A 13949-nucleotide genomic window follows, 5' to 3' on the forward strand; every position below is an offset into this window, starting at 1 on the left:
TACGAAACAAATCCAAACGTTTCACCTATTTAGCGATTTAAGCCAAACGTTTACAAACGTTACGAAAAATATCCAAACGTTTTTAGCAATTTAAGCCAAACGTTTACAAACGTTACAAAACAAAACCAAACGTTTCACATTTTTAGCGATTTAAGCCAAACGTTTACAAACGTTACAAAACAAAACCAACTGTTTCAACTTTTTAGCGATTTAAGCCAAACGTTTACAAACGTTACGAAACAAATAAAATATTTCCCAATTTTAGAGATTTAAGCCAAAGGTTTAAAACATTACAAACAAATCCAAAGGTTTCACCTTTTTAGCGATTTAAGCCAAACGTTTTCAAACGTTCAGAAACAAATCCAAACGTTTCACCTTTTTAGCGATTTAAGCCAAACGTTTACAAAGGTTACAAAACAAATCCAAGCGTTTCCCCTTTTTAGCAATTTAAGTCAAACGTTTACAAACATTACGAAACAAATCCAAACGTTTCACCTTTTTAGCGATTTATTCCAAACGTATACAAACGATTTGAAACAAATCCAAATGTTTCACCACTTTAGCTATTTAAGCCAAACGTTTACAAACGTTACAAAACAAATCCAAATGTTTCACCTTTATAACGATTTAAGCCAAACGTTTATAAACGTTACGAAACAAATCCAAGTGTTTCACCTTTTTAAGAATTTAAACCAAACGTTTACAAATCGAAGCGTTTCACCTTTTTAGCAATTTAAGCCAAACGTTTACAAACATTACGAAACAAATCCAAACGTTTTGCCTTTATAGAGATTTAAGCCAAATGTTTACAAACGTTACTAAAAAATTCCAACGTTTCTCCATTTTAGCTATTTAAGCCAAACGTTTATAACGTTTAGAACAAATCCAAGCGTTTCTCCTTTTTAGCGACTTAAGCCAAACGTTATGAAGCAAATCCAAACGTTTCACCTTTTTAGCGATTTAAGCCAAACGTTTACAAATGTTACAAAACAAATCCAAACGTTTCCCAATTTTAGCGATTTAAGCCAAACGTTTACAAACATTACGAAACAAATCCAAGCGTTTCACGTTTTTATAAATTTAAGCAAAACGTTTACAAACATTACGAAACAAATCCAAACGTTTCACTTTTTTAGGGATTTAAGCAAAACGTTTACAAACGTTACGAAACAAATCCAAACGTTTCCCAATTTTAGCGATTTAAGCGAAACGTTTACAAACGTTACAAAACAAATCCAAGCGTTTCACCTATTTAGCAATTTAAACCAAACGTTTACAAACGTTACAAAACAAAACCAAACGTTTCGCATTTTTAGTGATTTAAGCCAAACGTTTACAACCGTTACGAAACAAATCCAAGCGTTTCACCTTTTTAGCTATTTAAGCCAAACATTTACAAACATTAAGAAACAAATCCAAACGGTTCACCTTTTTAGCGATTTAAGCCAAACATTTACAAACGTTGCGAAACAAATCCAAACGTTTCCCCATTTTAGCGATTTAAGCCAAATGTTTAAAATGTTACGAAACAAATCCAAACGTTTCCCCTTTTTAGCGATTTAAGCCAAACGTTTACAGGTGTTACGAAACAAATCCAAATGTTTCATCTTCTTAGTGATTTAAGCCAAACGTTTACAAACGTTACGAAACAAATCCAAGCGTTTCACCTTTTTAGCAATTTAAGCCAAACGTTTATAAACATTACGAAACAAATCCAAACGTTTCACTTTTTTAGGGATTTAATGTCACGACCCGAAATCTCAAGTCGAGACCGGTGCTAGGGAATGGGAATGGTAGTTCCGAAACCCGTAGCAAGCCTAAAATTCACTAAACCTTTTTCTCAAAACATCAATCATACATTGGAATTATAGCGGAAGCATATACATATACTCATCTTTATACACTAGTAACTTATTGATACAAAATACTTGGGCTTACTGTTTCTGTATCATGTACGTACTTGCCCGATACATAATAGTGTTTAAAACCATATCATCAAGGGTATTCACCTTCCGTGTACAAAACATATATAACTACAAAGACATCAAATGAAAACCGACGTATCAAAAAGTTGTACTAGACCACAACTCTGGTCAGACAAGACACTACTGCAGCAACTACGGAAGTCTGGACTGCACACGTCAAGATTTACTTCCGATCAAAGAATGGACTTCTAGCCAAGTCCAGAGTCTAGGTACCTGAAAGCAAACACTGTGGGGGGGTCAGCTTTAAGCTGAGTGAGATATACGTTACTCACCCTATTATCAAAATAGCATCTCCTTTTTAAAACTATTTTGTGCAAATACAAACTTTTCATATGCATATACTTTCAAACAATTCAAATGGAAAACAGGAAATTCAAACAAGTCTTAATCTTAGACTTATATCGCTCTAGGTATTTACCTAGTCTTAGCGAAGGTATTGCCTTTTCTATCCATCACAAATTATGGACTAATCACTAGACACAAAATTCATAATGCCCGGGATAATTCAACTGAGCTCACACCACACAACTTCACAAAACTTCAACACCATACTAAATATACACATTCATAAGCATTCCAAGTAACTAAAATATAGTTCAAGAAATGATCCATTCAACATAAGCAATAACCATAACAAACATAGTAGTCCAATGTTCAATTCCAACAAAACATATTCACACATTTCCAATCAACGTCAAGTTTAAAGAAAGATATTTAATTATGCGCATAATTCACATGTTGGCCCAAATCGCCATATAGGCAACCAACATATTGTTATTGGCCCGAATCGCAATTTAGGCAACCAATAACTGAATTATCACAATGTTGGCCCAAATCGCCATATAGGCAACCAACATATTGTTATTGGCCCGAATCGCCATTTAGGCAACCAATAACTCAATCTCACGTCGTTGGCCCGAATCGCCATTTTAGGCAACCAACAACTATTATCAATTCTCTTTAAATATTCAAATATAAGCATGAAATGATTATCACAACCAAATATTACTCACTTGAACATTTCAACCATGATTGACAAACGCATTTACATCTCAAATCAACACCACACATTCACACCACGCATTTACAAACCAATATAAATAATACAATACAAGTCAAACCATTCCAATACAATTAAGTTGTATACAAACGACACAAACCAATCCAATCAATTCAAGCCAACAAAAACAATCCAAACCAAACAATACAAATCAATCCAAACAACTCATTCCAAACAATTCATGCGATGCATTTAAATACTATTCATATAGTATATAACACAAGTTTAATATGATAATGCGAGTAAGTAAAATATACTCACACCTCGCTATCCAATCTTCATCATTCCTTTGTCTTGGCCGAACTCTCTAAGCCAAAATCGTCAAATCCGTAGCTTGTCACTACCTATTACACAATCACATTTCAAATATGTTTAAATCTAATAAATGTATAACTAATATCTATAACCCAAATTATTAATTTAAGTTGCTAGTGTCCGAAGGTACTGGAAAGTCGCCCATATGTTACTAACTTGGGGCTGTCCCAAATTTCAGAACTGTTATGCGCGACATAATGTTCTGATTTATTTGAACCACTTAGAGGCCGAACTAGCAGAAACTTATACTTAGACATTTTTAGCCAACATCCTTAAGTTTCTGTACCAACAAACGGAACTTATTTCGGAGCTAGATAGATTAAGATATCATCCTTGCAATATGGCTGTTCTGCAGCACATATTTTGCAATATCTTCAAACAATGTTCCACATACAAACTCACTAATATTCAGCTCTAATTACTCAAAACCAATTCTATAATCATTAGTTGAATCATTTATCATAATCTTAGGATAATAGTCGAATACCCTTTACCATGTCATATCCAAAATTTATCATAACAACACATTTTAAATAACTAATAACCATCAATTACTAATCACTACAAATTTCATGAGATTGCCGAATACCCTAGCCAAATTTCTATCCACTTCATCAATCAAAACTTAATGAATTTCAGAAACAATACCTCACCTTGGTTGGTGACACTAAGCCAAAGGTTTACCATCAATTTCATCCTCAAAATCCTTCATTCATGCTCCTAATCACCTTACATACATCAAACATCACAAAATTCCCAAATCAATTCAAAACCCGAACTGAAACTCACACAACCCTAACCATAAATGTTCATACTTACCTCAAATTGAAGCCATAATCTAGTAGAAGAAACTTTCCTCGTTACGTGGCCACGAGAATCGCTCAATTCCATTAAGAAACGAAAATGATATGGCCAATTGAAGATTTTGTGATTTTGTGAAGAAGGAGCTACGGATCATTCTTATTTCAGCTAGAGAAATGATGTTTGCTGATTTTAAATTTCATTTCTCTTGTTTTTATATTTATGGCATAAGTCCTTCTTTGGTCCTTAGACTTGCCACCTCCTCACTTCTCAATTCATTACTTTTCTTTCATCCAATTTAGTCCGTCGAACGCTAAATCTTTTAGGTCCGAAAAATTTCATATTATTTATTTCCAAATAAATAATATTAGTCTCATATCTTATAATATCACTTTCCGATATTGTATTTTGACAATTTTGGCCAAAAACGCTCAAATTCCAATTTTGAGCTAACTTGCACTTTTTCTCTCTTTTGTGTCCAAATTATACTTTAATAATTATCGATAGCAATTTTAGTTATATTATTTTTATACATATTTATTTCCGTCTAAATTCTATTTAATTTCTATTTTCTGGGAATTAAAAGCTCATTTTCAAATTTTGAGTTAAAGTGGACTTTTAGCCACTTTCTCAACTTTATCTCTTTAACTCAATTCCATCTTTCTTATGGAACATTATTATTGAAATTTTTTATTAAAATTCCTATATCGACCTACTCGTGTTCTCTTTATCCAACTACTCCGTTTAATTTCTTACTTTTCTCATTTTGGCAATTCAAAATGAGACTCATCGCTTCTTTTCTAAATCTCAAAATTTCAGGCTATTACATTTAAGCCAAACATTTACAAATGTTACGAAACAAATCTAAACGTTTTACCTTTTTAGCGATTTAAGCCAAACGTTTCATCTTTTTATCGATCTAAGCCAAACGTTTATAAACGTTACGAAACAAATCCAAACGTTTCACTTATTTAGTAATTTAAGACAAACGTTATGAAAAAAATCCAAATGTTTTTAGCAATTTAAGCCAAACGTTTACAAACGTTACAAAATAAAACCAAACGTTTCACATTTTTAGCGATTTAAGCCAAACATTTACAAACGTTACGAAACAAATTCAAGCGTTTTACCTTTTTAGCAATTTAAGCCAAACGTTTACAAATGTTACAAAACAAAACCAACTGTTTCACCTTTTTAGCGATTTAAGCCAAACGTTTACAAACGTTAAGAAACAAATAAACCATTTCCCCATTTTAGCGATTTAAGCCAAACGTTTAAAACATTACAAACAAATCAAAATGTTTCACCTTTTTTAGCGATTTAAGCCAAACATTTACAATGTTAGGAAACAAATCCAAACGTTTCGCCTTTTAGCGATTTAAGCCAAACGTTTACAAAGGTTACGAAACAAATCCAAGCATTTCACCTTTTTAGCAATTTAAGCCAAACGTTTACAAACGTTACAAAACAAATCCAACTGTTTCACCTTTTTAGCGATTTAAGCCAAACGCTTACAAACGTTACGAAACAAATCAAAGCGTTTCACCTTTTTAGGAATTTAAACCAAACGCTTACAAATCCCATCGTTCCACCTTTTTAGCAATTTAAGTCAAACGTTTACAAACGTTACGAAACAAATCCAAACGTTTCACCTATATAGCGATTTAAGCCAAACGTTTACAAACGTTACAAAACAATTCTAACGTTTCCCCATTTTAGCGATTTAAGCCAAACGTTTAAAACATTACAAACAAATCCAAACGTTTCTCCTTTTTAGCCACTTAAGCCAAACGTTATGAAACAAATCCAAACGTTTCCCCTTTTTAGCGAGTTAAGCCAAACGTTTACAAATATTACAAGACAAATCCAAACTTTTCACCTTCTTAGTGATTTATGCCAAACGTTTACAAACTTTACGAAACAAATCCAAACGTTTAACCTTTTTTTGATTTCAGCCAAACGTTTACAAACGTTACGAAAAAAATCCAAATGTTTCCCCATTTTACAAGCCAAATGTTTAAAACGTTACGAAACAAATCCAAAAGTTTCACCTTTTTAGCGATTTAAGCCAAACGTTTACAAATGTTACGAAACAAATCCAAACATTTCACGCTTTTAGCGATTTAAGCCAAACGTTTACAAACGTTACGAAACAAATCCAAGTGTTTCACGTTTTTAGCAATTTAAGCCAAACGTTTACAAACGTTACGAAAAAAATCCAAACCTTTCACTTTTTTAGGGATTTAAGCCAAATGTTTACAAACGTTATAAAACAAATCCAAACGTTTCCCTTTTTAGCGATTTAAGCCAAATGTTTACAAACATTACGAAATAAATCCAAATGTTTCACCTTTTTAGCGATTTAAGCCAAACGTTTACAAACGTTTCGAAACAAATCCAAACATTTCACCTATTTAGCGATTTAAGCCAAACGTTTACAAACATTACAAAAAAAATCCAAACGTTCTTAGCAATTTAAGCCAAACGTTTACAAACGTTACGAAATAAAACCAAACGTTTACAAACAAATCCAAACGTTTCACCAAACATTTAAAACGTTACGTAACCAATCCAAAGGTTTCATCTTTTTAGCGAGTTAAGCCAAACGTTTACAAATCCAAGATTTCTCCTTTATAACAATTTAAGCCAAACGTTTACAAACGTTACGGATCAAAACAAAACTTTTACAAAGGTTATAAAACAAAACCAAATGTTTCACCTTTTTAGCGATTTAAGCCAAACGTTAACAAACATTATGAAACAAATAATATCGTTCACAAACGTTACGAAACTAAACCAAACGTTTCAAAACGTTATGAAACAAATCCAAGCATATCACCTTTTTAGCGATTGAAGCCAAACGTTTACAAACGTTACGAAACAAAACCAAATGTTTACAAACGTTTCGAAACTAATCCAAGCATTTCACCTTATTTGGAAATTAAGTCAAACGTTTACAAACATTAATAAACAAATCCAAACGTGTCACCTTTTTAGCAATTTAAGCTAAACGTTTAAAACGTTACGAAACAAATCCAAACATTTTAAACGTTACGAAACAAATCCAAATCCGAACATTTATAACGTTACGAAACAAATCCAAATATGAAAAGGTGAAACAATTTGAGGACATGTTTGCAAACATTACAAAACAAAACATTTTCCATTTTTAGCGAATTAACCCAAACGTTTTATACGTTACGAAATAAAACCAAACAGTTAAAACGTTACGAAACAAATCCAAATCCAAACATTTAAAACTCTATGAAACAAATCCAAACGTAAAAAGGTGAAACGATTTGTGGAATCATTTACAAACGTTAGGAAACAAAACCGAACGTTTCCCATTTTTAGCGATTTAAGTCACACGTTTCAAATCTTACAAAACAAAACAAAACGTTTAAAACGTTACGAAACAAATCCAAACGTTTCACCTTTTTATCGATTTAAGCCAAATGTTTACAAACTTTACGAAACAAATCCAAACGTTTCACCTTTTTAGCAATTTACGCCATATGTTTACAAACGTTACGTAACAAATCCAAACGTTTCACCTATTTAGCGATTTAAGCCAAACGTTTACAAACGTTACGAAACAAATCCAAGAGTTTCACCTTTTTAGCAATTTAAGCCAAACGATTACAAATGTTACGAAACAAATCCAAGCGTTTCACCTTTGTAACAATTTAAGCCAAACGTTTACAAACGTTACGAAACAAAACCAACTGTTTCAACTTTTTAGCGATTTAAGCCAAACGTATACAAACGATTCGAAACAAATCCAAACGTTTCACATTTTTAGCGATTTAGGCCAAACGTTTACAAACGTTACGAAACAAATCCAAACGTTTCACCTTTTTAGCGATTTAAGCTAAACGTTTACAAATGTTACGAAATAAATCCAAGCGTTTCACCTTTTTAGGAATTTAAGCCAAACGTTTACAAATCCAAGCGTTTCACCTTTTTAGCAATTTAAGCCAAACGTTTCCAAACGTTACTAAACAAATCCAAATGTTTCACCTTTTTAGCGATTTAAGACAATCCTTTACAAACGTTACGAAACAATTCCAACGTTTCCCCATTTAGCGAGTTACGCCCAACGTTTAAAATGTTACAAACAAATCCAAACGTTTTACCTTTTTAGCGATTTAAGCTAAACGTTATGAAACAAATCCAAACGTTTCACCTTTTTAGCGATTAAAGCTAAACGTTTACAAAAGTTACAAAATAAATCCAAACTTTTCAACTTTTTAGCGATTTATGCCAAACGCTTACAAACGTTACAAAACAAATCCAAACGTTTAAGGTTTTTTTGGATTTAAGCCAAACATTTACAAACGTTACAAAACAAATCAAAACGTTTCACATTTTTAGGGATATAAGCCAAACATTTACAAACTTTACGAAACAAATCCAAACGTTTTACCTTTTTGGCGATTTAAGCCAAACGTTTACAAACGTTACGAAACAAATCCAAGCGTTTCACCTTTTTAGGAATTTAAGCCAAACGTTTACAAATCCAAGCGTTTCACCTTTTTAACAATTTAAGCCAAACGTTTACAAACGTTACTAAACAAATCGAAACATTTCTCCTTTTTAGTGATTTAAGCCAAACGTTTACAAGCGTTACGAAACAAATCCAAACGTTTCACCCTTTTAGCGATTTAAGCCAAACGTTTATAAACGTTAAGAAACAAATCCAAGCGTTTCACCTTTTTAGGAATTTAAGCCAAACTTTTACAAATCCAAACGTTTCAAATTTTTAGCGATATAAACCAAACGTTTACAAACGTTACGAAACAAATCCAAGAGTTTCACCTATTTAGCGATATAAGCCATACGTTTACAAACGTTACGAAACAAATCCAAGAGTTTCACCTTTTTAGCAATTTAAGCCAAACGTTTACAAACGTTACGAAACAAATCCAAGCGTTTCACCTTTGTAACAATATAAGCCAAATGTTTATAAACGTTACGAAACAAAACCAACTGTTTCACCTTTTTAGCGATTTAAGCCAAACGTTTAAATTTAAGACAAACGTTTATAAACGTTATGAAACAAATCCAAGCGTTTCACCTTTTTAGCAATTTAAGCCAAACGTTTATAAACGTTACGCAACAAATCCAACTGTGTCACCTTTTTATCGATTTAAGCCAAACGTTTACAAACGTTACGAAACAAATCCAAGCATTTCACCTTTTTAGCAATTTAAGACAAACATTTATAAACGTTACGAAACAAATCCAAGCGTTTCACCTTTTTAGCAATTTATGCCAAACGTTTATAAACGTTACGCAACAAATCCAACTGTGTCACCTTTTTATCGATTTAAGCCAAACGTTTACAAATGTTACGAAACAAATCCAAGCGTTCACCTTTTTAGCAATTTAAGCCAAACGTTTACAAACGTTACGAAACAAGTCCAAACGTTTCACCTTTTTAGCAATTTATTCCAAATGTATACAAACGATTCGAAACAAATCCAAACGTTTCAAATTTTTAGCGATTTAGGCCAAACGTTTACAAACGTTACGAAACAAATCCAAACGTTTCACCTTTTTAGCGATTTAAGCCGACGTTACGAAACAAATCCAACGCTTCCCAATTTTAGCAAATTAAAGCCAAACATTTAAAACGTTACAAATATATCCAAACATTTCACCTTTTTAGCGATTTAAGCCAAACACTTACAAACGTTACGAAACAAATCCAAACGCTTCACCTTTTTAGCGATTTATGCAAAACATTACGAAACAAATCCAAGCGTTTCACCTTTTTAGGAATTTAAGCCAAACGTTTACAAATCCAAACATTTCACCTTTTTAGAAATTTAAGCCGCTTACAAACGTTACGAAACAAATCTAACGTTTCCCCATTTTAGCGGTTTGAGCCAAACGTTTAAAACGTTACAAAGAAATCCAAACGTTTCACCTTTTTAGCAATTTAAACCAAACATTTACAAACGTTACGAAACAAATCCAAACGTTTCACCTTTTTAGCGATTTAAGCCAAATGTTTACAAACTTTACGAAACAAATCCAAACGTTTCCCCTTTTTAGCGATTTAAGCCAAACATTTACAAACGTTACGCAACAAATCCAAACGTTTCGCATTTTTAGGAATTTAAGCCAAACGTTTACAAATTGTCACGACCCATTTTCATGAATCGTGACCGGCGCTAGGGTATGGGTAATCTAGTACCAAAACCCGTAGCTAAACTTTCAATTAACATATAAACACATATATATACTCTACGTATATTTCGAACTGTTTTTATATATGTTAACCTGCATGTTAATTATATATTTCGAACCCAAGTTACAAACCAAAAACTTAATTAAATAAATCTTATAAAAGTTTAGGGACTAAATTGTACTTTAGCCAATTAGGGACTAAACTGTACTTTTGCCAATTAGGGACTAAATTGTACTTTAGCCAATTTGATATCCGAAATCAAATTAATTATTCGATATCAAAATACTAATTCATAATTTAATCAAAAACCAAAAGTTATCCAATAGATAAAATTTTACTTGAATAAGTCTTTTAAAAATTTTAGGGGCTAAACCGCAATTTAGCCAAATTGACATTACAATTAAAGTTACATATAATTACCCGAGTAATTATATTAATTTAAGTTATAAAAATTTACATACACAAATTGTCTATTTAAAATCAAAGTTATTATTGAAACAAAATGGAATTAACTTAAAGGATTTATCAAAATTAAGCAAAAAGGAATGGTGACCATATTTGCCATTTAACCATCTCTTTCAATTCAAATTGAGCAACCCGCCCAAACCATGCATTCTGTTTGTAGATTTCATGAAGCTATCTAACAATCCATTTTTCTATTCAACCCATTATCAATCCAAAAACAACATTTAACATCACCAATACAATCTTATACACCAAACACCAAGAACCCATCAAAACGTTAACTGCCGAATCCTATCATCCGAGAACGAAGAACAAATATGGAACAATGGATTGATACTCATTGAAAGCTTACACTAACAATAATCCAAGAGATTTATCATCATATACAAGCAAAATAATAGCCAAAAGAAGAGAAAGTATTCGGCAGATACTTCAACTTGGCAAAACAGATTATAACAACTCAAAAGGGTAGACCGTACGGCGATTTAAAACGAGGTCGATCACGTACCGTTCAACGAAAACGAGGTGGGGAATCGAAGGTATATAAGTCTAGAACGTCTGAGATCAAACAGTTTTTATTTCGATCTACAAACGAGCAAGAACGAATCAGAAAACCGAAAGATGTTTAAAAATGAAAACTGAGATTCAATGAAACAAGAAAACTTACCGAGGAAGCAACTTTGGATGATGATTCCCGCTTCGTTTTTCAGAGAATGAGCAAGGGAATGGGGGCTAGGGTTTGTTTGTAGTATGGGGAAGATTTTCTATTCAGAAAACGTCTTTAAGGAACTAGGTTGAAAACGAGTGCGTAGTGGGCTGGATGCAAGGCTCACCACGGCTGTGCCATTCTCGAACGAGAACAACCCATTTGGGCTTGGTTCTCGTTCGAGAACCCCTGGTCTCGTACGAGACCAGGCCCTGCAAGTGATTCCCGTTCGAGAATTATATGATTCTCGTTCGAGAATCATAATTTTCGAACGGGAATCATTCAAATCCTTTTTTTTTCTTTTTTTGATTTAAAAATCTTAAATGGTTGAACCACAAATTTACCCACTCACGAACCAACACGAACCCGACCATTAACTTCGATTTTTACTTCAAAACGATCGGAAAATTTGTCGGAAAAACGTTGAAAATTTACGGGGTATTACACAAATCCAAGCGTTTCACCTTTTTAACAATTTAAACCAAACGTTATAAAAAAAAGGGTTAATTCCTAAAAAAATCACGAACTTTACACGAAATTTCATTTTAATCATGACCTTTAAAAGTTGCCATTTAAAGGCACGAACTTTCATTTTGTTTCAAATCTATCATTTCAGTGTATTTTTGTTGACTAAATTCTTCAATAAATCATTAATGAAAAACCCCAATTATAAATCGACATTAAATCTTATTATCTTTTAGTTATAGTATATAGGATTAGGAATTTTTGGTTCGATAAAATACATCGCATTTTACTTTGGCGATAGATTTGAAACAAAATGAAAGTTCGTGCCTTTAAATGACAACTTTTAAAGTTCATGATTAAAATGAAACTTCGTGTAAAGTTCGCGATTTTTTTAGAAGTTAACCCTAAAAAAAATCCAAACGTTTCACCTTTTTAGCGATTTAAGCAAAACATTTACAAACGTTACGAAACAAATCCATATGTTTCACCTTTTTAGAGATTTAAGGCAAACGTTTACAAAAAGTACGAAACAAATCTAAACGTTTCCCCTTTTTAGCAATTTAAGCCAAACGTTAACAAAGTTACAAATCAAATCCAAGCGTTTTGCCTTTTTGGAAATTTATGCCAAACGTTTACAAATCCAATTGTCTTACCTCTTTAGCAATATAAGTCAAATGTTTACAAACGTTACGAAGAAAATCCAAATGTTTCACCTTTTTAGCGATTAAAGCCAAACGTTTACAAACGTTACGAAAAAAATCAAAACATTTCCTCATTTTAGCAATTTAAGTCAAACATTTAGAAACGTTATCAAACAAATCCAAACGTTTCACCTTTTTAGCAATTTAATCCAAACGTTTACACACGTTACGAAAGAAATCCAAACGTGTCACCTTTTTAGCGATTTAAGCCAAATGTTTAACCTTTTTAGCGATTTAAGCCGAACGTTAACATTAATAAAGAAAACCAAACGTTTCACCTTTTTAGCGATTTAAGCCAAACGTTTACAAATGTTACAAAACAAATCCAAACGTTTAAAACGTTACGAAACAAATCCAAGCGTTTCACCTTTTTAGTAATTTAATCCGAACGTTTACAAACGTTATAAAATGAAACAAAACGTTTCACCTTTATAGCAATTTAAGCCAAACGTTTATAAACGTTACGAAAGAAATCTAAGTGTTTCACTTTTTAGCAATTTAAGCCAAACGGTTACAAACGTTACGAAACAAATCCAAACGTTTCACCTTTTATAGTGATTTAAGCCAAACATTTAAAAAACAAATCCAAACGTTTCACCTTTTTAGCGATTAAAGCCAAATGTTTACAAACGTTACGAAAGAAATCCAAATGTTTCATCTTTTTAGCGATTTAAGCCAAACGTTTACAAACATTACGAAACAAATCCAAACGTTTCGCCTTTTTAGCGATTTAAGCCAAACTTTTACAAACGTTACGAAACAAAAATAAATGTTTCACCTTTTTAGCTATTTAAGCCAAACATTTTTATAATGTTACAAAACAAATCCGAACGTTTCACATTTTTAGCAGTTTAAGCGAAATGTTTACAAACGTTACGAACAAAACCAAACGTTTAAAACGTTAAGAAAAAAATCCAAAAGTTTTACATTTTCAGTGTTTTAAGCCAAACGTTTTACAAATATAGGAAACAAAGCCAAACGTTTACAAGCGTTTAAATCGAAAGAAATTCAAACTTTTCCCCTTTTTAGCAATTTAAGCCAAACGTTTATAAATGTTACAAAACAAATCCAAACGTTTCACCTTTTTAGCGATTTAAGCCAAACGTTTACAAACGTTACAAAAAATATCCAAACGTTTCAACTTTTTAGCGATTTACGCCAAACGTTTACAAACCATACGAAACAAATCCAAACGTTTAACCTTTTTAGCGATTTAAGCCAATCGTTGACAAACGTTACGAAACAAAACCAAACG

At 32.4% G+C, this 13949-nt stretch overlaps 1 long non-coding RNA gene across 1 annotated transcript; it reads right to left on the minus strand.

The window, feature by feature from the left end:
* Positions 1-1895: 1895 nt before the first annotated feature.
* LOC126675269 (uncharacterized) lies at positions 1896-4331 on the minus strand. Its single transcript, XR_007639721.2, has 4 exons — positions 4180-4331; positions 4014-4088; positions 3307-3389; positions 1896-2211 (listed from the first exon to the last, which is right to left on the minus strand). It is a non-coding gene; the product is annotated as an uncharacterized LOC126675269 (long non-coding RNA).
* Positions 4332-13949: the final 9618 nt, after the last annotated feature.

The sequence above is a fragment of the Mercurialis annua genome, linkage group LG3, assembly GCF_937616625.2.
Source record: "Mercurialis annua linkage group LG3, ddMerAnnu1.2, whole genome shotgun sequence".
In the NCBI taxonomy this organism is placed as follows: domain Eukaryota; kingdom Viridiplantae; phylum Streptophyta; class Magnoliopsida; order Malpighiales; family Euphorbiaceae; genus Mercurialis; species Mercurialis annua.